The sequence below is a fragment of the Danio rerio genome, chromosome 1, assembly GCF_052040795.2.
Source record: "Danio rerio strain M-AB ecotype USA chromosome 1, GRCz13ab, whole genome shotgun sequence".
NCBI lineage: Eukaryota > Metazoa > Chordata > Actinopteri > Cypriniformes > Danionidae > Danio > Danio rerio.
The window spans coordinates 41,157,501-41,181,434 of NC_141021.1; the positions used below are offsets into that span (position 1 = coordinate 41,157,501).

At 35.9% G+C, this 23,934-nt stretch overlaps 1 protein-coding gene across 1 annotated transcript in view; it reads left to right on the plus strand.

Annotated features, from left to right (window-relative positions):
• tenm3 (teneurin transmembrane protein 3) overlaps nt 1-23,934 on the plus strand; it is a 971,756-nt gene that overhangs the window by 10,778 nt on the left and 937,044 nt on the right. The window lies entirely within an intron of this gene.

Genomic DNA, 23,934 nt, shown 5'->3' on the forward strand with positions numbered 1-23,934 from the left:
CTCCCGGGTTTGCGCGTGCACGTGAATAACTTGGTTTTGGTTCGTACGTCATGGCGAAACACCTAATGAATCGGTATCAAGGCGACTCGTTTGAAGCACTATGAGTCGACTCTTTTATAGATGAATCAACCATTTTAAACACTGTATTCTTACAGATTTAAGCCTTAGCTGGATACTTCACTTCACTTAGAGCTGTGTTACACACTACATGGAGGGGAATTTTCAAAAACCCATAATATGGGCTCTTTAAGCCTTTAAATGTCACTTTAAGCTGAATAGAAGTGTCTTGAAAAATATCTAGTAAAATATTATTTACTGTCATCATGTCAAAGATAAAATAAATCAGTTATTAGAAATGAGTTATTAAAACCATTTTGTTTAGAAATGTGTTGAAAAAAAATCTGCTCTTTGTAAAACAGAAAACGGGGAGTGTGTGTGTGTGTGTGTGTACATATATATTATATATAAATTATTATTATTATTATTATTATTATTATTATATATTATTATATTTTTTTGTATTCATTTTCTCCAAATATTTCCCTAACCCACTATCATCTCTTGTGCTTGTGAATATGTTTATGGTAAATTTGCTTCTGTAATAAATGCAATATTCAGTATACTTCTACTATATATGCTTTTGTTTATTGAAAAGTTGCAATTTGGTAATGTAGTCGTATTTAGTTTTGTGTTAAGCGGAGTGTCCAGAAGTCCAGATGCTTTGCTTTTAGCTTTATTTTTGAAAGAAAGAAAGAAAGAAAGAAAGAAGAGCACTAAGGGACAAAACCCATTGTACATTTCATTCCTTTGTGAGGTCAGCACTGTATCACGCAGAAGAAACAAAAGATCAAGGTTTCTTATTCAGTGTGAGCAGGTGAAAGGAAATAAGCCAAATACTTGCTCTCTGAATTCACCTTCTCAACATGCGTAATAGACATAATTTTAGCAGTTCAAGCTGTTCTGCTGTAGTACACACTGAATGAATAATAAGAGGAAATTCACCTTCATTTGTGTGAACTTTTTGGACTGAAAGAGTATGGTCTGGACTTTTTCATGAAAATAAGATACAAAATGGGTTTTAAAATGAGGTGATTGTGGTGAAGAAGAGGGATTTTATATTATAACAAAACCAGATGATCACATCGCTGGAACATCTCCCTGTCTGTTGAAAAAATAAGCATGCCACTAATAGATCAAAGAGCTAGGCTAACATAGAGGAAGAAGAAAAGGGGAAAAATAAAAACCTGTGACTCTGTATATAAAAGAAAACTGTCAAATGACTTCAGAAGCCATGAAATATTGCACACAAGTGAATCTTTTGTGCTTTTCATCATTTGAAGCATGACAGCCTCACATCGCTTTCATAAGTCTTTTCTTGCTTAGTTTGACCCTTATTTGACAGTCTTCTGTCCTAAGATTTTGTTTGCTTAAAGCGATGTCCAAGCTCTCCCCAGAGAAATGATTCTAAATAAACGGTAAACAATTGTGGGTTTGGCTTCTACTGTAACAATAGCTAACCCGTTGCGGTGCTAATTAAAACCCTATTCACAAAGTTTGAAAAAGAGCCCTGTTATTCTGGCTGATTATTTGAATTAAAGCAGTGTTCACAATAGACGTAATAGTTTTTATACAACTTTCCATAATTATTACCAGTTACTTATTAAAAGCTCAAGCAAATACCGAAAATCTTTCGTAAAATTGCAGAACAAAGTAATATTTTTGAATTGCTACACTTGCTCTTCTTCTTCTTCTTTCTTTTTCTTCCTTCTTTTTTTCTTCTTCCCTCTTCTTCTTCCCTCTTCATTCTTTTGAATTCTTCATTCATTTTTCTTCTTTCTTCCTCCTTTCTTTCTTATTTTTTCCTTCTTCCTCCTTTCTTTAATCTTCTTTCCTTCTTCTTCCTTTTCCCCCCTTCTTTAATCTTCTTTCTTTTTCCTATTTTCTTTCTTTCTTTCTTTCTTCCTTCATTCTTTCTTTCTTTATTGTCCCTTCTTTCCTCTTCTCTCTTCTTTTTGCTTATTCCTTCTTTCTTTAATCTTCTTTCTTCATTCTTCTGTCTTCTTCTTCCTTATTGTTTATGCTTCCTTTCTTTCTTCCTTCTTTTTCCTTCTTTCTTCTGCTTCTTTTTCTTCTTCCTTCTTTCTTCAAACTTCCTTTTTTCCTTACTCCTTTTGGCTTTCTTCTTTCTTCCTTTTTTATTTCTTCCTTCTTCTTTCTTGTTCTTTCTTCTTACTACTTTCTTCCTTTCTTTTTCCTTTCTTCTTCATTCTTCCTCCTTTTTATTATTTCTCCTTCCTTTTTTCTCATTCTTTCTTCTTCTATTTCCTTTTTTCTACTTTGTTCTTTCTGATTCCTTCTTCCTTCCATCTTTATTGTTCTTCCATCTTTCTTCTACCTTTCATTTTTCTTCATCTTTCTTTCTTGTTTCTTCTTTCCTGTTTACTTCCTCTTCTTCTTTTTTTCTTTGTTATTCTTTTTCTTCTTTCTTTTTTCTTCCTATTTCTTCTTCGATTCATCATCTTTTTTCTAATTTCTTTCTTTTTCGTCTTCTTTCTTCCTTTTTCTTTCTTCTTCCTCCTTTATTTCTTCTTTCCTTCTTTCTACTTTTTCTTTTTCTTCTTCCTTTTTTCTTCATTCTTTCTGATTCTTTCTCCTTTTCCTTCTTCCTTCTTTTTTCCCTCTTTCTTCTTCCCTGTTCTTTCTTTTTCCTCCTTTCTCCTTCCTCCTTTCTTCTTCTTCCTTTTTCTCTCTTCTTCTTTCCTCCCTTCTTCTTCCTCCTTTCTCAAATATATTTTTCTTCTTACTTTCTTCTACTTCCTTTGTCTTCCTTTTTTCTTCCATCCTATTTCTTCTTTCTTCCTCCCTCTTCTTTCTTTTTCCTTCTTCTTTTCTTCTTCCTTCCTACTTCCTGTCTTCTTCCTTCTTTCTTTCTTTTACTTTAGTTTTTTCTTCTTCCTCCTTTTTTCTTATTCTTTCTTCTTTCTTTCATCTTCCTTTTTCTTTTTTCTTCTTTCTTCTTTATCCTTGTTTCTTTCTTTCTTTCTTCTTCCTTCCTTCTTCTTTCTTCTTCTGTCTTATTCTTCCTTATTTCTTCCACCTTCCTTCTTCTCCACTGACACTTTTTTATTATCCTTATTTGAAAAACGACTTTAACAGTGTGAAAAAATAACAAATAAGTCATATAAAATTAGGAAAACCTTTTCAATTAAATGATTAGGAAACAAATTCAAATATTGAAGTTTTAAAGGATTATTTATTAGATTTTTAAAGGGCACCTGTTATGCCCCTTACTACAATATATAAATTAAGTATAATGTTTCTAGAGTGTGTATGTGAAGTTTCAGTTTACAATTGTATAATCTTTCGGAAATGCTTTAAGGTTTTTATCCAATTGTGCCAATTTTGGTGACATTAAAACGAGATTGTGCTTCCAACCCTATTTTGAAAAGAGGGCAGAGTTACATTTGCCTGTGCATTAGCATACAGCAGATTCAGAATGCCTGCTTGTCACTGACGCCCCATTCACACGGGGCGTCAGCATCAACGCTTCCCATTCACTTTGAAAGGGTGTTGTCAAGCGTTGCCGAACTGCATTGTGGATCCGTCAGCACCGCTTGAGAGGCATTGCTTGCTGCAGAAGTAGGGACTTGCTTAATTTTTCAAGCGCCGACAGAAGCGTCAGCCAATCAGATCGCTGTATGCAAATTCACCAGCTAGACAGTGGCCTATTGCTGACTGAATTTCATTGGCTGACGCTTCTATGACAATCCCTACAGCCCCAACTTCAGACACACCTTCAGTCAAGCGTTGACGCTGAAGCCCCGTGTGAATTGGGCGTCAGGGTGGTCTATGCTTTTTTCCTCTGATGACATGTAAAATATGTACTATATATATGAGGTCAGAGATCGGAGGTCGCGTTAACTGAATGTTTTCCGTCATTGACGGATTTTTTTCAGCAGTGACGGAAAAATCTAAAGGTGATCCGTCATTTTGACTGATTATGCTGAGGGTGATCTATTGTAATTTGTAGCTAACTGTAATACCCACTCCTGTCCAGCTGATGGCGATTGTTCTTGTTTTGTCTCTTTTTTGTCACCGCTGCGTACAATTGCAAAAATGTCAAAGCAGCTGAGTGTGAGAAGTTTCTTTAAACAACCAATTAGTTGTGATATTAATAATAAAGGTGAAAAAAAGAGGAAGTGATGCAGTGGACGATGAAGAACAAACAGGCAAAAATACAATCCAACCAAGCGGCAGCTAGCAAGGAGGTCAGGTTTATTGTTTTTATATTGACGTTCTTGTGCACTACAAAATAATTTATTCATTTTTGGTATTATTTCTTGCAATCAATAAACGTTTATTATTATTTATTTTGTCGTTTGTTTAATTATTTTTGTTATAGGATATGTATGCTGTTTGCATTTTATTCAAAGGTTAAAGGCAGTGCCTACACTTTGTGTTTACATTATAGCCTGCGTTTGCTGTTATATCAACTGAAATGGTTGTAATAACATGTATCAAGCACCATTGTAATACCAAAAGGTTTTCTATGAAGACAGAGTCCCGCCAGCTCCGGGCTGCAGCGCACATTACTCGCGGGCCGATTCTGGCTCGGATGTGGCAGCGTCGGCTTGCTTACGGCCACCGCATCTGGCCCGATTGACTGCATTGTGAACATTACCGGACTCAGAGGGGTGCCCCCTCAGTCTTCCTTGATGCGTTTGATTACGCACAGGCAAGCACCCAGTTCAGGACGACGAAGGAGGAAGATATGAGTTAAGGCAGATAGGAGTTTTTGTTCATTTGTCAAATAAATAAATAAATAAATAAATAAATAAATAAATAAATAAATAAATAATATAGCCTATATGCTCATCGTGCAAGTTCATTTTTAAAATTAATGAAAAAAGCGATCAAAGTCTGCCAATTAAATAACGATCAATGATAAGTTATGACCGAAATTTTACAACCCTCTCCGTCAAAATGACAGACAATGAGAACGTCTAAGGCGATATATATATAATTAGTGGTGGGCCATTATTGGCGGTAACGTGCTGCGTTAACGCGAGACTCTTATGGTGCAATAAAAAATATTGCAGTTAATCTATTCACAAAGTTTGGTTGGGAGCTGGGTCTATTCTATGCGAGCTATGATGACTTTCACTTTGATAGTTTAGCGCGGATGTATACCGGAACGGTGAGCCATCTGACGAAAAAACTGCCCTTCTGAATCGAATCAGCAGGATGCCTGACTTTAACTGCAGTTCGGCAGTTTCACTTTAACTCATGAACTTTTCATTCATGCCGTCATGACAAACTGGGGTATTAGACACAAATAAGGAGTAAGGACTGGTGAGAGTGTTATGGAATTTACTATCGCACGCCAATGGAAAGAAGAAACTTCCGCATTTCGCGATGTGTGGATATGTGTGCGCGGTCCTTTACTGACAGCTGTGTGTATGGATCTTGTCGGAAAATATGGCAAAGTCCTACATGACGGTAATAGTTTGATTGCGGTGTTAAATTAAATAATGCCACTAATATATGCATACTCCACGTCTTAATTCCATTTCTGTTTAGTCAGTTATGACTTTTGTCAGTTTAAGGTGATCAAAAATCGCTGTTTCGAGCTTATGTAGACCTATAGTTCAAAATTCATGTTTAACTACATGCACAGTAAGTAAACACAAGTACATCTTATTTAACATAATTTATTTTCACCACCAATTATCATAGTAGAACAGTTTTTCAAGCAGTTTGTGATGCATTTTGGAAACAGGAGATGAGCCCCTGGCCTAATGCGCCACCTAGCTTGAGAAAACCGTTCTCAAAGACATAATATTTGGGTAGCACACATATTCTGAATACCTTCGGCAGAATTCAATTAAGCTATATAAACAGACTATATTTAAACACTGTTGCCACACAAAACAAACACCTTATAAAAGCGATTTCTGCATATGAAAGGTTGCCTTTAAGAAAGAAATCAATTACCTGTTGTAGTGCTGACAGTCTTTGGTTGGATGGATAAGCTCCAGAAAATTTTAAATACTAAGGAAATTAATTTAGTAAAATGTACTTATTTCTTACAATGGTCAATATGGTTCTATACAAGTTAAACTGTTAAAGAAGTATCTTTTAAACCAATTGCAATATGTTTATGCTTACTTCTGTATTGACTTTGAGTGTGTGGTTTAAAATGTGTTAAAATGTTGGTTACAATTTGTTTTCCAAAAAACACAGGTGTCTTCTTTATTAAAGAGATTAAGTAAAGACTTCTGTTGACCCAGAATTTCTTTGTTACTTGGGGAGTTAAAAAGGCTAAAATGTCATTTAATAAAGATCCCACTTATTAAATAACAACAAGAACCTAATCACAATAAATACTTTAATCATACAAAACATTTCATCATCTGTTTGGCCCCCACTCTCATAATATAAATCCGTTCCAACAGGGACTGTTCAACATTCAAAAAACACACTTCATGTATTTATGGAAGCTGTCTGTGTAAACAGGAATTAATAACAGATTCCATGGAAATTTGTTTCTGTTCTGGAGTCAGGTGGCGGGCACTAGCACTGGAGCACAGGGACCACATTGTGTTGAAGTGTGTGTCCTTCAAACAGAATCCGCAGATGCTATTTGTGTGAATTGTGCCTTGTGTCCATATGGTCTTCCTCTAATTCCCAATGCAATCCATTGTAATATTTGCCATTTATTGTGGACTGATGTCCATCTGTGGCATTTCAGGAATTCTGCTTTGTGCTGTTTCCTAGACTGATAAAATGGAGATCCATCCACACCAGTGTGATGTGCTGTTGTGTTCTTTTTGTTATATGAGGATCGATATGTTTTTTTAGCTGCCATACTACACATTCCTCTCGTCTGATTCACTTAACCTTGAGAAAAAAAAAAAAGCATGGAAGTAAAGACATTGTAAATTAAATAACAAATTCCTCACTTAGAATAGATTATTGTGTGTTCTTGCTGCAGATTCCAATATTGAGTTAGCCAGTGTTTTCAGAGTCTGGCATTTGGATCATTTGTGGTTTGCAGTTTGTGTTTTCCGTCTTCTGTGACATGAAAATGATGTCCATCTGAACAACAATCCCTCAATATATCTTGTCCAGCTGACATTAAATGCAGTACTCAGTAATTGAGCATATAAGTGGGTTTGTCTTGAGGGAAGAGTACAGAATTCTGAAGATCTTCAAGAAAACACATTTGAGGAGCAGGGCTATCTGAATCACCAGTGTTCAAAGTTGTCGGTTTTCTCGGCTAAGACTTCAGCAAGCTTTAGAAGACTTTACATATTAAGTGCACATACTGAATTTTAGAAGCAGCTCTAAAGAGTGATGCTATTTGCTAAACTCAATATAAACACACACAACGGTTACTGTTTGCTTTGAATCTGATTGATTAATGCAAATAAACATTACAAAATATAAATACAAAATAGTTTTGAATGTGCGAAAAGTCATTGCAAATAGTCAAATACAAAACGTTAAGTGAAGTTTATTTATAAACTAATTTCGAGAGGATCACGTGCTTATGATTGTTCTCAGCTGTTCCCGCATCAGCTCATGATTGATTATCCAATCAGATGATTCCTGACTCACTATAAATAACCAGAGTTTTTCTTATCTTAATATCTTCGTCTTGAAGAACCTCCCCCTACCCACCCCTGCTTCCCCTCCTTTCCAGATGGGCGGCATGGCGGCCCATTGACTAGCACTGTTGCCTCACAGCAAGAATAGCCGCGTTTCCACTATCGCGCCTAAAGCGAGCGAGCCAGGGCCAGCCAAGTCCAGTCGCGTTTCTATTGTCACTTCCAAGGCCTAATCAGGCCAAATCGGAGCTTTCTTGGGGCCAGCGGCCAGCCATTTTGGGCCCACCGAATACCTTGGGCCAAGTAGGGCCAACTGGGGCTTTGGGGCGGAGTGAAAGGAGAAGCGGAGTGCGTACACAGTTTTCCGATCGCACGAGTACATGCGCCAAACAAATAAATAAATAAGGGAAAGAAAACATCTAGCCCTATAGGCTGGGGGTTTTTTTGCGTATGATCGCCCTTATGTTTCCCTTTTAAATGTAAGGCTGTTGCATAAAATAATAAAGTTTTAATTTATAAGCAACATTCTTTGCTGCGTCCTCCTTGATGTTTCAATAACGCATAATAATCATTACACCATATTAAAGACACAGCAGACAGTAAAGGTTTTCAAAAGTTTTGTCAAGTTTAAGAGGTGTGTTTGTGCGCGTTTAGATGCCTATATGTTTGTGTGAGACCGAGGAAAAGAGCGCTTCCTTGTTGATGCCGCGCGGCTTTTTTCTTTTTGTTATTTATTTTGGAGATAATACACAGTATGAATACAGCAGAAAGGCATGAAACTTTACAAATTTTGTGTCCACTTTTGTTGGCTCAAAACAATAGTGTCATATCTTCATACAATAGCCAAAGCTATATTGAAAAAAATCTAAAGAATTACAAATATCGGATATAATAAAATCGCATTAAATAAATAAACTAATATAAAACAAATAAAAGCTAAACCAATTTAGGTATATACAATAACCTACATAAATCAAACCGTTTTAAAGCCTGATTTAACTTTCATTTTACAAAGGCATATCTGAAAAAAAAGATTTTAGATATTTTCTAAAAACAATAAACATCGAAGAAGGTTTGAAATATTATTTATTAAGTATTTGGATACGATGATATTTATCAAATCATGCAAACTGAGCATTTTTTGGGTAAGTGAAAGCAGAAAGGCGACTTTTTTTCTGTAGGCTAGGCTATCTTTTTTTGTGAAATACATGAAGAGCTGTATTAGTGCATAGCTGCTGAGCGCAATGAAACATAGGCTATATTTTATTACTTGCTCTTATGTGCTGAAATACTTAACACTTTCCTTAAATATCTTTAAATAAAGGGGAATAACTTTTAGGTGTCATTATAGCCTATAGGGAAAAATTAATGTTTCAGGTCTCTCCGGAGCATTTGGGCTAAATGTTTGATGGCGTCTATCAACATGAGGATGATATAAAATACATTTTCTTTTTTCTTTTCATTTTTCTGTCTTTATTAACAGAGAATTTCTATGGTTTTGTTTTATGGATTGGAGCGCTCACTGCGGTGGGTCCCTCCGTTAGTGGCGAGACCACTCTATTTTGATGCCAACATTCGGTCGGGGATAAATGAATATGATGAATGCAAACATACAGGCCTGTGCGTATAGACATATATTGTAATGCTGAACAGCAACGGGTCATTTGTTTGTTTCGGATGTCTTTATTTGAATGGTTTCGTGATGATGCGATGGTGTGCTTTATCTGCCTGATTCCCGCTGAAGTGGGCGGGTTGTGTGACGTTTTGATTCGGGGGACGCTCTGGGAGCGGGGTTTGCATGACTCGCTGTGAGCTACTAGCCCAACAGTGGAAACGCGACATGATTTCGGCCTCACTGCTCTACCTCCCAGGCGATTGGCCCGGCCCGGCCCGATTAAAGCCCTGGCTCGCACTGGCCCGACAGTGGAAATGCGGCTAATGTCTTAAGTTCAAGTCCCTTCTAAACCAGATGCCATTTCTGTGCGGACTTTTGATTGTTCATCCCGTGTTCACATGGGTTTTCCCTGGGTTTTCCGGTTTCCTCCAACAGTCTAAATAACACACACCCTTATTAAATTGATCACACAAAATGGATACCATAGTCATACTCTTAGTGAGTACACCTCTACTCAGTCATACATATTCACAATTTAGCTAGAAATAAGCCGGGGGGAGTTCATCGAGGTTTTAAAAGGAAAGTACCTCATGTATTCATAGTTTCAGCATATTTGTGTTGCCTCCATTAAAATGCTAAGGTAAATAATGTGTTACTAATGTGTTGTTTCTTTTCTGCTACATTGACATTGATCACTAAATTCACTGTTGATTAGACTGATTAGAGCAGATTCACTGGTCAGGTCAACAACTGGTTACAAGGGGTTAAAATAAAGTCCCTTATGGCTTCATGTAATAGTAACGAGTGACATGAACCACCCATTTTTTTAAAACACTGGGAGACAATTGTTTTCCCATACAATTCTGATATAATTTATATAATAGGCATGGCTTGACATTAACGTTTTTGATTATCAGCCACTGTGGCCAGTAGATTTCCAACATTATTAGCCACTTCGCATTTTCACTAGCCACATTTTTGTTGTTTGGGAAAATATATTTTATATGCATAAATTTGACTTTGACATGTTAAAATTACTTGATTTAGATATTGAGTTATGTCCACATGCCTTATTCATTTCACTTCTTATGTGTTGTGAATGAGCTTGCTCAATGAGCATGAGCAAATGGGTGTGGTTTCATAGTGTCATATTAAAATTTTTTAGCCACATAATTTAAATGTGCCAAAATAAGCGAAATATAGTTGTATACTATACTTTTTTTATTTAAAAAAACATAAAAATAAAAATTACATTTAAATAATTGTTGTCATGTATCTAAAGCTATGCACAGTAATCTGTCCTGGCTAAATTTCCCAGATCACCAGTTAATTACACATAGATGAGGAGTTAATCTCCCATTAAAGTAATGCTATAGAAAAAAAAAAAAAAAAAAAAAAAAAATATATATATATATATATATATATATATATATATATATATATATATATATATAATTAAACCATTAACAAAACTAACTGTAAGCAAAAGGAAGCAGGTGAAAAACATGCTGTGTGTCATAATGAAAGGAGGATCACACGAACACAGTTAATGTTAGGCCAATAATAATCTGTTCAAAGAATGATTAAAACGAAAGCAACCAGTGCTGCTTACAAAAAGACAAATCTGGAGCTCTTGAAGACAGCAAGACTGTGGGTGCATGAGCATAACTTTTTGTCTAGTCCAAGGGTGGCCAACCCTGTTCCTGGAGAGCCACCTTCCTGCAGATTTCAGTTGCAACCGATATCAAACACACCTGCCTGTAATTATCACGTGGTGTTCAGGTCCTAATTAATTGGTTCAGGTGTGTTTGATATGGGTTGCAACTAAAATCTGCAGGAGGGTGACTCTCCAGGAACAGGGTTGGCCACCCCTGGTCTAGTCCATTTGAAAGAGAACCGATCACATCAGTTGCGTTTCTAGACATGGTTGCTAATTGGTAGCATGGTCATTATTTGTCGACTGTAATTGCAGTTTGGCACTTTCACTTTCATTCAGGAACTTTTCCTACATTCCAAACGAGATATATTATTCGAGCAACTCAACTACTGGAAAAGTGCAGTTTTAATGCAATGGGAGAAAAAAAACATTTGCATTTCTTAGCAACTTAGATGCACTCGGTAAGTAACGTAGCATCAGAAAGCAGTGTGTGTATAAACTATCCTGTCACAAAATGCGACGAAAATCCTACATGACAGAAATAGTTTGATTAAGGTGTTTACATGTTCACACTCATACAGAGCAGCATTTACAGTGCGTCTTTTAGTCCATAATATTGTAGTAATATTAATGTACTGTAAACTTAATAACTAAATAATTTTGACTAAGGTATGTCTTTAAGCAAGAGTACTGATGTCAATACAAACTAACCTCTGAATAAATACACAAAGACCACTGATCGCTTACTTACCAAATCTGCAGAGACAGAACAATCAACACCAACTGAAGCTGCGTCTTTTTTTAAAAGGAGAAGAGCAGCAAATTCAGATTTTACCATTTGCAGATGCAAAAAGCTCTTTGGTAAAAAATGTTTCGTACAAACGTATTTCTGCCATGTGTTGTGTGCTCTGTAATCCACACGTGAGTCAAGCTGCGCTCTCATAGCGGGAAATGAAAACAAAACCTTCCTTAAAGCACATTTAGAAACGCAAAACTGAAGACCTGTGTCTCCACAGGTCAGTTCTTGTGTGAGTTTTTTCCCGCCATAAAGTCAGGCGGTAAAAGCACCATTACCTTTAATCACATTTTGTTAATGAAGGATGATGACTACACTTTTTTTATCTCATTACATTTGGTCCAATACAATAGACATGACAACACAGCCACCTTTGCTGTGAAACAGATACATTGATTTACATAATAATTAGTTAAAAGTACTACTTCTAAAGGTGAAGCTGGATCACAGAGAGCTAGAATTGATACATCTTTTAAAAAGAAATTCCTTGCAAATCTTGCTTTGTTTTGCCTCATTCAAAAAAGCTGGATTTTACAGTTCGTCTTCTACCAAAAACAGTCTTCGAAGCTATCATGCATAATAACAAAGTTGCACCGCATACACAATAGAGCGCGCTCACTGGTTTGAACCAAGTCTTTCTTAATGCAGCACACTCAGAGACATCACAATGCACTCGCAGTACAGACAGCTACTCTTCACGCTGTAATACATGAAAGGATCAAACAATTTTCACTTTTTCACTAAAAGTGTTTATAGCAGCGTGGGACAAATATATGACTGTCAACAGCTCAAAAAATGTGTTCTGGTGTTTTGTGAGCCTTTAAACAGTTGCGCGCATCACATCAGCTGTTAACTCAAGTGATCATCCTCTCATTCAGTATTCACCTGCTTTCTTTTGCTCGCAAGAACACAATTCATTTCATCTGTCATGCTGCGTCTCGATTGTAAGATCGCAATTGCATGTATATTGGGCCATCTTTATTGTCAAACCTTGCTTTTAATGAAACTACAATTTAAACTTTATTTTCAACCAGCCAAAGTGGCTATGAGAGTGTCTGCCTAAACCACCACAGCTAAAATCTATCTCTGTATCAGAATGTACTGTAGCCACAGTTGACATTGGCTATGTTTACATTTAACCCCATAAACACTGTGACATTATTGAGAAGTTTTCTTTCTACTCAAGAGTTGCCATCAATGCAACTTAGTGCACAGTTCAGACATGGCGCAAAGAAACTGATGCAGCACAGTTCTTGCACTTTTTATTTTACCGCAGAATATATCTTCATGGAAATATGTTCTGCATTTGATGCAAGTACAGCAGTGTACATTAAACACTTTGAATAATGTTAAAATGGTCAACATAACCACTATTCTTAGCAGTTAATATCGAAAGCTGAATGGAGTTGATTAATGTAAATCACATCATTGGTTCAAGTAAATGTAACAATATTTTAATATGATTATGGTTACAGTTATGCACTTATTCACATTTACTGTTTACATAAGCTAAAATTGAATCTGAGAATTGTCAAAATCACATTCTTATCACATGTAAGCAGTCATTAAATTGCTGGGTGAATGATTCACTCAATAATGCTGTTTCATTCAGGAACAAAATGAGTGTCTGAAAAGATTCCTCTAATCCAGTTAAATATCTTGAACTGAAATCATACAGAGACAATATAATTTAAGTAGGCTGTCCATACAACTCTTAGAGGGCTATGAATTCACACTCTTGCTTCATTACAAACTCTAGCTTCTTTTGCCCAAATTCAGTACACACACACCCATCTCCTGAAACACAAGCTAACACATATATAATGGGATTCTCAGTGGCTCCTGCCCCACCTCTGAAAAAGGTCATAAGTCATCCTCAATTCCTATTGCAGGAAGAGTGCATGATAGTAAATAATGGGCACTCTGATGTAATATATGGCGTGAACATGGTCACAGTGGCATGAAGACTATCTGACAATCAGGAGAGCAGGGCAATTGACACAGTTTCCTTCCCTCCTCTAAGGATATTGGCCATCCTTAAAAGAGTTTCTTGGACCCGGTCAAGACACTTGCTATTGTCTTAAGGTATCTAAGAGACAAGCTGACAACAAACCATTTTTGGGCAAAAGCTAAAACCAAATCCCCAAATTATGAAAGTGAACCTTGAGCAACAGTGTTTGGAAGCATGTCAAGGTAATGATAAACCTATTTGATAAAAATGGCTGTCTGGAAAGAATGAAACATGAGAGAGGAATTTTAATTTTACCTTAGAGGCTGGATTTCATTTAAGTTTTTGCTTGTATTGCTGTATTATGACTTTGATTGAACTAGTGTTTAAATTGATGTTGACATGTTAAGATTATTATTGCCAATGTGTCCAGTCCGCTTGTATTTCAGACATTCGAAAACAGGTTCGTCATTATGTCTTAACCTTAGAAAGTAAAATACACATTTTTTTTAAACTGATATTCATTTTCTGTTGAATAATTGGTAAGAGCTGAAATAATCATTTGAGAACAGTATGTAATCTGACAGAGGTTCTGGGGTCAGTTCTTCGTACGTGGATTACTCAGTTAGCTGGATTTGGATATTGACGATTTGACACGATCCAGGATCGTTTCGTTCTTCAAAGCTGATCCGAGAGTTGTTGTCATGGCAACAGATCTGCTAGGTCAAACCTGATCGGGAGCAGGTTCAAATCATATAAACAGGATTAGATCGGCTCAGTTCAAGCAAAGATAATACAGAAAGTATGTACCGAGTTCAGATATTTTCTTACAGTAAAAGTTATATACACTTGGGAAAATAGTAGTTTTTAACTATATATTTAAAGTTATAGTCATTAATAAAATAAATAAAGTTTTACATATTAATAAAACGTATGCAATCTGCCCCCTCGAAATGAAAGTACAAAGACTGCCACCTGGTGGTGCAAAGAGAAAACTTATTGATATGAACTTTTTAGATCGCTTTAGTACAAATTGTGTATAATAGAAATGCACAATATGTGACTTTTTTTTAAAAGCAATAATACATTTATGCAGTCATAAACATGTTTTGACAGTTAATATGCCAGTGATTTGATGCTTCACAAAAGTTGCAGACGCCTTTACCAATATCAAAATGCTTTTGGAAACAACCAGTTATTCTTTACACCGATTAAAAAACTGTACTATAATAAAGAAAATCTTTTCTAAATGTAGAACTAAATACACTGATTTGCATTGAAATACATGATGAATACTCTTGTCTTGACAAATGAAAGTGTAAAGCCTGCAGCTCACAACAAATGTGAAGTTACTGCGTGTCTTATTTAACAAGCCGTTTACTGCTAATTTGATGTAATTTTGCTCACATGGATAATTGAATATTAATCAGATGATGTCATTACGCTGCTGTGCCGTCAGCCAATCGTTGCATTGCTGATCATGATTTCGAGGATCGATAGATCTGTCCTTAACAACAAACGCAGCGATCTCAGATCAGTTCATCCAGACATTCTAATCTGATTCGCGAACTTGTTTGAAGAACCAAATAAGCGAGAGATCAGTTATCAAGATTAAAAGATTCAGGATCTGCCAAATCATCTTAGATCATTTAAGCGAGGTACGAAGAACGGACCCCTGGTGTCTGTTTTTTTTTTAGGTCAGTGGCAACAGATATATCTATTTATACTCACCGGCCACTTTATTAGGTATACCTTACTAGTATCGGGTTGGGCCCCCTTTTGTCTTTAGAACTGCTTTAATACTTTGTGACAGATTCAACAAGGTAATGGAAATATTCCTCAGAGATTTTGGTCCATATTGATGTGATAGCATCAGGAAGTTGCTGCAGATTTGTCGGCTGCACATCCATGATGCTAATCTCCCGTTCCACCACATCCCAAAGATGCTCTACTGGTTTGAGATCTGTTGACTGTGGAGCCCAGTAGAGTACAGTGAACTCATTGTCATGTTAAAGAAACCAGTCTGAGATGATTCGCACTTTATGACATGGTGCGTTATCCTGCTGGAAGTAACCTTCAGAAGATGGGTACAATGTGGTCATAAAGGGACAGACATGATCAGCAACAATATTTGGGTAGGCTGTGGCATTGACACGATGCTCAATTAGTACTAATGGGCCCAAAGCATGCCAAGAAAATATCCCCTACCACCACCTGAACCCTTGATACAAGACAGGATGGATCCATGCTTTCATGTTGTTGACACCAAATTCAAGCTTTTTTTTTTGTCCAATTTTGGTGAGCCTGTGTGAATTGTAGCCTCAGTTACCTGTTCTTAGCTGACAGAAGTGGCACCCGTTGTGGTCTGCTGCTACTGTAGCCCATCTGCCTCAAGGTTCAATCTGTTGTGCATTCAGAGATACTTTTCTGCATACCTCGGTTGTAACGAGTGGTTATTTGAGTAACTGTTGCCTTTCTATCAGCACAAACCAGTCTGGTCATTCTTCTTTGACCTCAACCAGGCATTTGCATCCACAGAACTGCCGCTCACTGGATATTTTCTCTTTTTTGGACCATTCTCTGTAAACCCTAGAGATAGTTGTGCGTTAAAATCTCAGTAAATCAATAATTTGTGAAATACTCAGACCAGTTCGTCTGGCATCAACAACCATGCCACATTCCCAAGTCCCTTAAATCACCTTTCTTCCCCATTCTAATGCTCTGTTGGAACTGCAGCAGACCATCTTGACCGTGTCTACATGGCTAAATGCATTGAGTTGCTGCCTTGTAATTGGCTGATTTACAAATTTGCATCAACAAGCAGTTGGATAGGTGTAGCTAATAAAGTGGCCGGTAATTGTATATCACTATGATGATTTGGCCTCAAAAAATGTTTGATTCACTAAAGTCATTTTTGATAGAAAATGAAATGAGCAAAATGTAAATAAAAGCAACTGTGTTTTTACTGTCTGATGGCACACGCCCACACAAAATAAAGCTAAGCCAAGGTGGCCTGGGTAGACTCAGTCTTTAACATAAAGGATCAACCTGTTCGTGTTACAAGTTTTGTTTCATTAAGACACAGGAACTTGTCTCCCACATGGAGCCTGATTGTGAAAATCTGTTGCTTTTCTTTAAGAGCCATAAAATTGAAGATGTAAAAAAGCAAGACTGTGCATTTGTGTATGTGTGGGTGTTGTGGGGCACCACTGGTGATTTCAGATAGATTCAGACTTCAGATCTACATCTGGACTTTCGAATTACATTTACACGTTAAAGTAGCCCCAAACACCCTGAAGCCATGCATTTATAGATCCTGCCTGTGACTTAGCTCATTCTCAAAGTTTTAACAACCATCATTGACTGCAAAATAGCTGTGGAGAGCAATAGTAAATCTCCTGTTGTTTGTGCAAGCAACACTTATTTCAAACCATCAGTCAACGACCAAATGGATAGAATAAATCTATAATAATCTAACAATTCCCAGATGACACAAAGCAATTCCAGAAGTAAGAGTGCTGCTTTCTCATTTAGCAAGGATTTGGTGTTTATGGCTTTAAAAAATGCTTACTAGTAAAAGCAACACATGCAACTAGTCTATTTTGGCCTTTTCAGAGATTTGTTCTAAATAGCACACATAGTCCTCTGTTGACAATGCATGGATTGCCAAACTATGCTAGAGGCAAAAAAAAAAAACAGATGGGAATTATCAGATGCATTTAGAAACAATGGATCATATTCATAAAGGTTCCAGATAATTTTACTGACCACTATTTTATTTTTATTTTTGTTTGAAATGGTAAGATGAGTCAGGATGTCTAATTGCACAATAGATTTTGCATTGCATTGGATGATCATGTAAACACACTGACTTGACCTTCAAAGTGGCACAAAATACTTTCATTGTACAAACTGAGGTTTATTTACTTTTTAGTTTAGTTTATTTGCAAGTTTAATTGGGGCTGAGCACAATCAGAGTGAATCTGATACCGATTTCTATCGCACAATGATGTGATGTCTGGTAATTTCCATGTTGAGTGGGGCAACATATAAACAAAGTGTTAACATTATAATTTGATCTCAAATGGGAACTTTCCAAATGTTTGTCTGACTTTTAATTAAGGCATTGTTTTAAGGGAATATTAAACTGATTTTTCGAAGCTGTTCTGAATGACCGTCATGGTCTGTATCATTTTTGTATTAAATATTACCTTTTTAAGTAGTGTATAATGTAGCTGTTAAAGAATATAAAAGAAAAATAAAATAAATAAAGTGCATGACATATTACAGGCACCATTCATGCAAAATCAACATTTAAAAAGCTATTTGGACAGAGATGTGTGAAGGAGAAGTGTATACAGATCTATGTTAGAGTGGTATAAATTAAGTCCTTTTTTTTAAAAAAAACTTTCCTAAACTTAAACCAGAATCCAAAGTTGAGTGATCTTGAAACCATCCACACTGTGACGGAGCAATGCAGGATCCCTGCTCTTGGACATTTTATTGTACCTCAGCCAGCTTTTTAAATGAGGCAAAACAAAGCAGGATTTGCAAGGAATTTCTTTTTAAAAGATGTATCAATTCTAACTATCTGTGATCCAGCTTCACCTTAAAAAGTAGTACTTTTAACTAATTATTATGTAAATCAATGTATCAGATTCACAGCAAAGGTGGCTGTGTTGTCATGTTTATTGTAATTGCACCAAATGTAATGAGATACATATATAGTGTAGTCATCATCCTTCATTAACAAAATGTGATTAAAGGCAATGGTGCTTTTACCGCCTGACCTTATGGCGGGAAGAACTCACACAAAGATAACCCATATAGAACAAGGTGTTCTGGGTTGACTCCATTTTTAATGCAAAGGAACTACTGTCAATCAACCAGCTTGCATGGCTAATGTTTCATTAAGACACAGACATGATTAAATTGTTTATTTTGTACATTTAGCTATAATAGATCCCAACACTCCATTTATGTACTTGTTTGGTGGGCATCCAATCACATTTGCCATGAGTACAAAAACTGCAGACTTTGTAACAACGTTTGTTTGTCACCTATTCCTTGTGAATAATTCCATTATTCCAAAATGTTCCTATTCAAAGCTCGACTCATCTGCTATATTACATTCAGAAGTAATGATCAAGAAACCTTGTTGTCAAACCATGGTTGCAGCAGGCCCAAAGATATTACACCTCCTGAAAAATGGCCCCCGACTGGGTAATAGATGTGTAATATCATTGCCCTGCTGCAGCCATGGTACAGCAAAAAATAATAAAAATAAAAAAAAAACATTAGCAGGGAAATACATGATTTAATGGGTCTTTTGTGTCTAAAGAGCATAATAGGTGCCTAATAGGAGTATTTAGTCCTCACTATCTGCCCACAAATGGCTTGTTAAGACATCATGTTAAGAAGCATTGACTATTCACTTAAACTGTAGTTTGCTATAACTAAATGTTATTTCCATTTTAAGCTTGTCTAAACTAAAAACATTTTAAACCAAAATGAAGCATGCCATTGCATTTCTTATCTGTTTAAAGAGATTTTTTACCAAACTCTTTTAGAGGATAAATCTTCATGAAGAAATGAGATCAACTGGAGAGCATACCTATGAATGATCACCACACTGCTTGAACTAATTATAAGATAACATGTAATAAAAATAATCATTAGTGAGCTATTCTCAGGAAAGGAGATCATTTATTTTCTCAAATGTTACTCAGACTTTGTCCATGGAAGTGCAGAAGTTGTAAAATTAAAACCGATCAAACTAAAACATCCTAATGCTGCCAAAGGAAATAAACGCTCTGACTGCAAAAACACAACACTACATTGAGGCTTCAGCTATCATGGTGTGAAATTAGATCAGTTTGAAATTTACTTTCAATCCTATTTGATAAATATCGTATTGTAGATCTGAATGCAGCTTGAACTGGCCACTAATATTCCTCTCAAAATGAGACCGCATAGTTTTTTGTTTGTTTTTTGGGGGCGATCACTGTAATCTGATCATTTCGATTGGATTGGTTTAGACCTCCAGTATAAAATGTGATTTTTATATTCATTTTTTTTGTCTGGTTCCATGTTTATTCTCCTTGATGCAAGTGAAGTCTTGACATGATACTGAGAAAATGAAATACTACAATTCTACATCAAAATACATCAAAGTGTGCAGCTGTTCATTCAGGGTCATATTTTCTAAATGATTGTAGACATAGTAGCTTAAAATGGCATCTGCATTTAAAAGCTTATCTTGATTGATTGCAATTATTTTAGGCTCTGCAAAAAAGATGGAATGCCGTGTTTAAGTTTAAATGACACACTATAGGGAAAGATCCTAGACAGATAGATGGATTCTGAGAAGTCTGTGTGTCTAAAGCAGGGCGTCTGTTGACCCCTGGCTGTTTCTTCACAGACATCCAAAGGGTGGCTTTAATTGCCCAAAGGAAAACACCCTCCCAACTTGCCAATATCCACATCCTCTCTTTCTTGCCCTTTCAATTAATTTTTCATAATCTCTTAATGGTTTCCTTTTCCCACAGTCTAAAAAAACTCCCAGCAGGGCACACCGCTGCTTATTCTGGCTTTCGTTGTCAGCAAAGAGATGAAGTTGGCTGCTGTTTACAGCAGACAGCTCATTTTTCAGCACCCTGAACCTGCTATCATTTTCAAGAGATGAACATTCAGACCTTTTCTGACGCAGGTCATCCCGAAGCTTGTGTGGGATCCTGCGTGCTGGAGTCTGCTTGTGACTGATGGATTTGCTGAAAGGCAGAGACGTGGGAAATAAGGCGACGTCCTCCTTTTTCCTTCTCGAGCTACTCCAGAAGGGTGTGATTTAGAGGAAGCCTTAATCTCTTAGCGGAGGAGTGGTTGGGAGGTGTTTACCTTCTTGCACTTGTGTTTATTGTGGCGGTTTGGTGGTTTCAGGCCAGGAGGAAAATGCTGGGCAGGAAGAGGGTGAGGTGCTATGCTGAGATTGCATCCTGTAGGTTATGTTGACCAGGGTTATTGTACTATAGACGTTTCATATAGTCTGCTTTGATTGACAGCAGGACAACCATGACTCCCAGTGCTGCCGGATCTATAAAAGCAGCAAAGAGGCCAAAAAACTGTGACCCCCTCAGGAACTCTGAAGTCTGAAATATCCATGATTTATGGCCTCTGAGAGAGCGAGAGTAAGAAACGGGGTCTGTTTTCTGGGCCAATCAGTCATTCCATATTCTGCCTCTGTGTATTTGCTTCTGGGTCTGTCAGGGACATTATGAGGGAGTCATTCCATGTCTCAATCATTTGAGAATACAGAATGTTCCTCCAATATTAGCATTGTTCCACTATGTGGTAGCACTTTATTTTAATGTGCTCACTTTAGACATTCTTGTGACTATTAGTTACTTTGTAACTACACCATACATTAGCATTCAGAGTATTAGTTGAGTGTCTGTAACACTTATATTTTGATGGTCTGTCTTCTGAAATTATGTTGATTATAAGAAATATTAAATGTGCTCACTGTTTCTAACATTACCAGTACACATAATACAATACAGCAAGCAACAAGCTAACATTTCTGGAATGTAAACTACTGTTGTAATGTCAAAAGTTTTTCAACCATTGATTCCACTAAAGAAATCATTTAAAAACATTCAAATTGAACATTACAAAGTCTCGAAAAACACTACATTCTGTGAAATCAGAGATTTTAACTAGTGCTGTTGTCCATTTCCTCGTGTTTCCCATCCATGGAGGCATATCAAACAACCTTAGGATGTTAGTTTTATTTCCATATAGGAAATGTGCACATATGAGTTAGTGAATCCAGGAGGTTTTGAGAAAAGAGGAGCAGTAAAATGAAAATCGATATTGACAATTCTAACACGATCTCACTGCAATTCTAAATGTATTGATTTATTTACATTTTTTTTCTTATGAATAAGTTCAACCTGTTTACACCCTGTGATGTTTATATTTAGAGTTGGGGTTAGCAAATGGTGCTTACTGTAGAGCCACTTGGGCAAAGCTGAGCTCCAGCAAGGGAGGCTCCTCCTTCCTTGCACTCCTTCTGCAAGTGATGTCACTGGGGGTTAGGGTTAGGAGTGGGGTGGGTGTACACACTAAAACAGCTTATAGAAGGAAGAGTTGGAGCTCAAGCTCCCCCTCGCTGGAGCTCAAGTGGCTCTGCAGCCAGTAAGGGACAGCCCTCCTTTCAAAAGTTAGAGATCTTCTGTACCAATGGTATTGTATGAATTTGTATTAATCGGTCACTCATTGGCCAATACGTTAAAACAGTTACATTTTCTCCTGTGAGGTTGGGCAGACATGTCTAAGATAGCCAGATTATCACAAACTTGTACTACATAGAGATAGAGATGTGGTTCCGCCATGTGTCTTATTATACAGGTGATCTACTGTTTGCATGCCTCTGTTATTGTAATATCAATATATCGGTCACACTTTACAATAAACGTTAGATAATGAAAATACAGTAGTTCATTGTTAGTTCGTTAACTCATGGTGCATTAACTAATGTTAACAAGCATGGACTTGAATGTTAATAATGCATTAGTAAATGTTCAATTATGATTAATAAATGCTGTACATGTGTTGTACATGATTATTTAATGTTAGTAAATGCATTAACTAATGAACCTTATTGTAAAGTGTTACCAATATATCTTACTGCACTATTCAACATCATTTCATACATTATTACAGTAACATTATAAAATATCAAAGTTTAGCAAACCCAAAAGTATTTTTATAATAATTTTGACCACATACAATAAAACAGTGCTTTCACCATACAATTTATCTTGACAAATAAAATTAACTGTTGTAATATTACATTTTACTTTGCTACTTTTTGACAATTTTTGTAGAGTGGAGAAAAAAAAAAAAAAAAAAAAAAAAATATATATATATATATATATATATATATATATATATATAGCTTAAAGTTACATTTAAAGGCTTAACTAGGTTAATCAGGTTAACTAGGCAGGTTAGGGTAATTAGGCAAGTTAATGTAATGATGGTTTGTTCTGTTGACAAACCGGGAAAAAAAATGTTTAAAGGGGCTAATAATTTTGTCTTTAAAATGTTTGTTTTATTATTGTTATTATTATTAAGAACTGCTTTTATTCTAGCGAAAATAAAACAAATAAGACTGTCTCCAAAAGAAAAAAATATTATCAGACATACTGTGAAAATTTCCTTGCTCTGTTAAACATCATTTAGGAAATATTTAAAAAAGAAGAGAAAAATTCGAAGGGGTCTAATAATTCTGACTTCAACTGTATAAATAAATATATATATATATATATATATATATATATATATATATATATATATATATATATATATATATATATATATATATATATATATATATATATATATATGAAAGTATATACAGTTGAAGTCAGCCCCCCTTTTTAAAACTTTTTTACAAATATTTCCCAAATGATGTGTAACAGGGCAGGGAATTTTTTCATAGTATGTCTGATGATATTTTTTTCTTCTGGAGAAAGTCTTATTTGTTTTATTTCAGCTAGAATAAAAGCAGTTTTCATTTTTTATGAACCATTTTAAGGTAAATATTATTATCCCTCCAATAACTTGCCTAGTTACCCTAATTCACTTAGTGAAGCCTTTAAATGTCACTTTAAGCTGTATAGAAGTGTCTTGAAAAATATCTAGTCAAATAATATTTACTGTCATCATGGCAAAGAGAAAATAAATCAGTTATTAGAGATGAGTTATTAACACTGTTATGATTAGAAATGTGTTTAAAAAATCTGCTTTCCATTAAACAGAAATTTAGTACAAGAAATAAACAAGGGGGCTAATAATTCTGACCAACTGTATGATCAAATCACAATGATTATAAAATTTATTACAACTTTCATGTTTATGATTTCTGTCTGGATATGACAAACTCTATGCTACTTATGGCAAATTAACTTTAAAAAGCGATCTGCAAATTTTACATATGGTGTCGCAAACTTTTCACTGAAAATGTTGTTAAAGCTTCCTCTATGGAATCAATGTGAAATCCCCATGTTGTAACTTTTTTTTTCTAATGACTAGCGACTGCCAGCCTCTTAGTAATGCAACAAAAAGGCTGATTTCCACAATCAGCTATGAAAATAAACACTCCTTTTTCTCTAATTATACATGCAAGCAAACAATGCAGACCTGTTAGGGTGGGTAGCTTATATGCATGAAGAGAATGATATATTTTACCGATTACATTTTAATTTTGTACACACATCCATATTAAATTCACACACAGGTGAGATC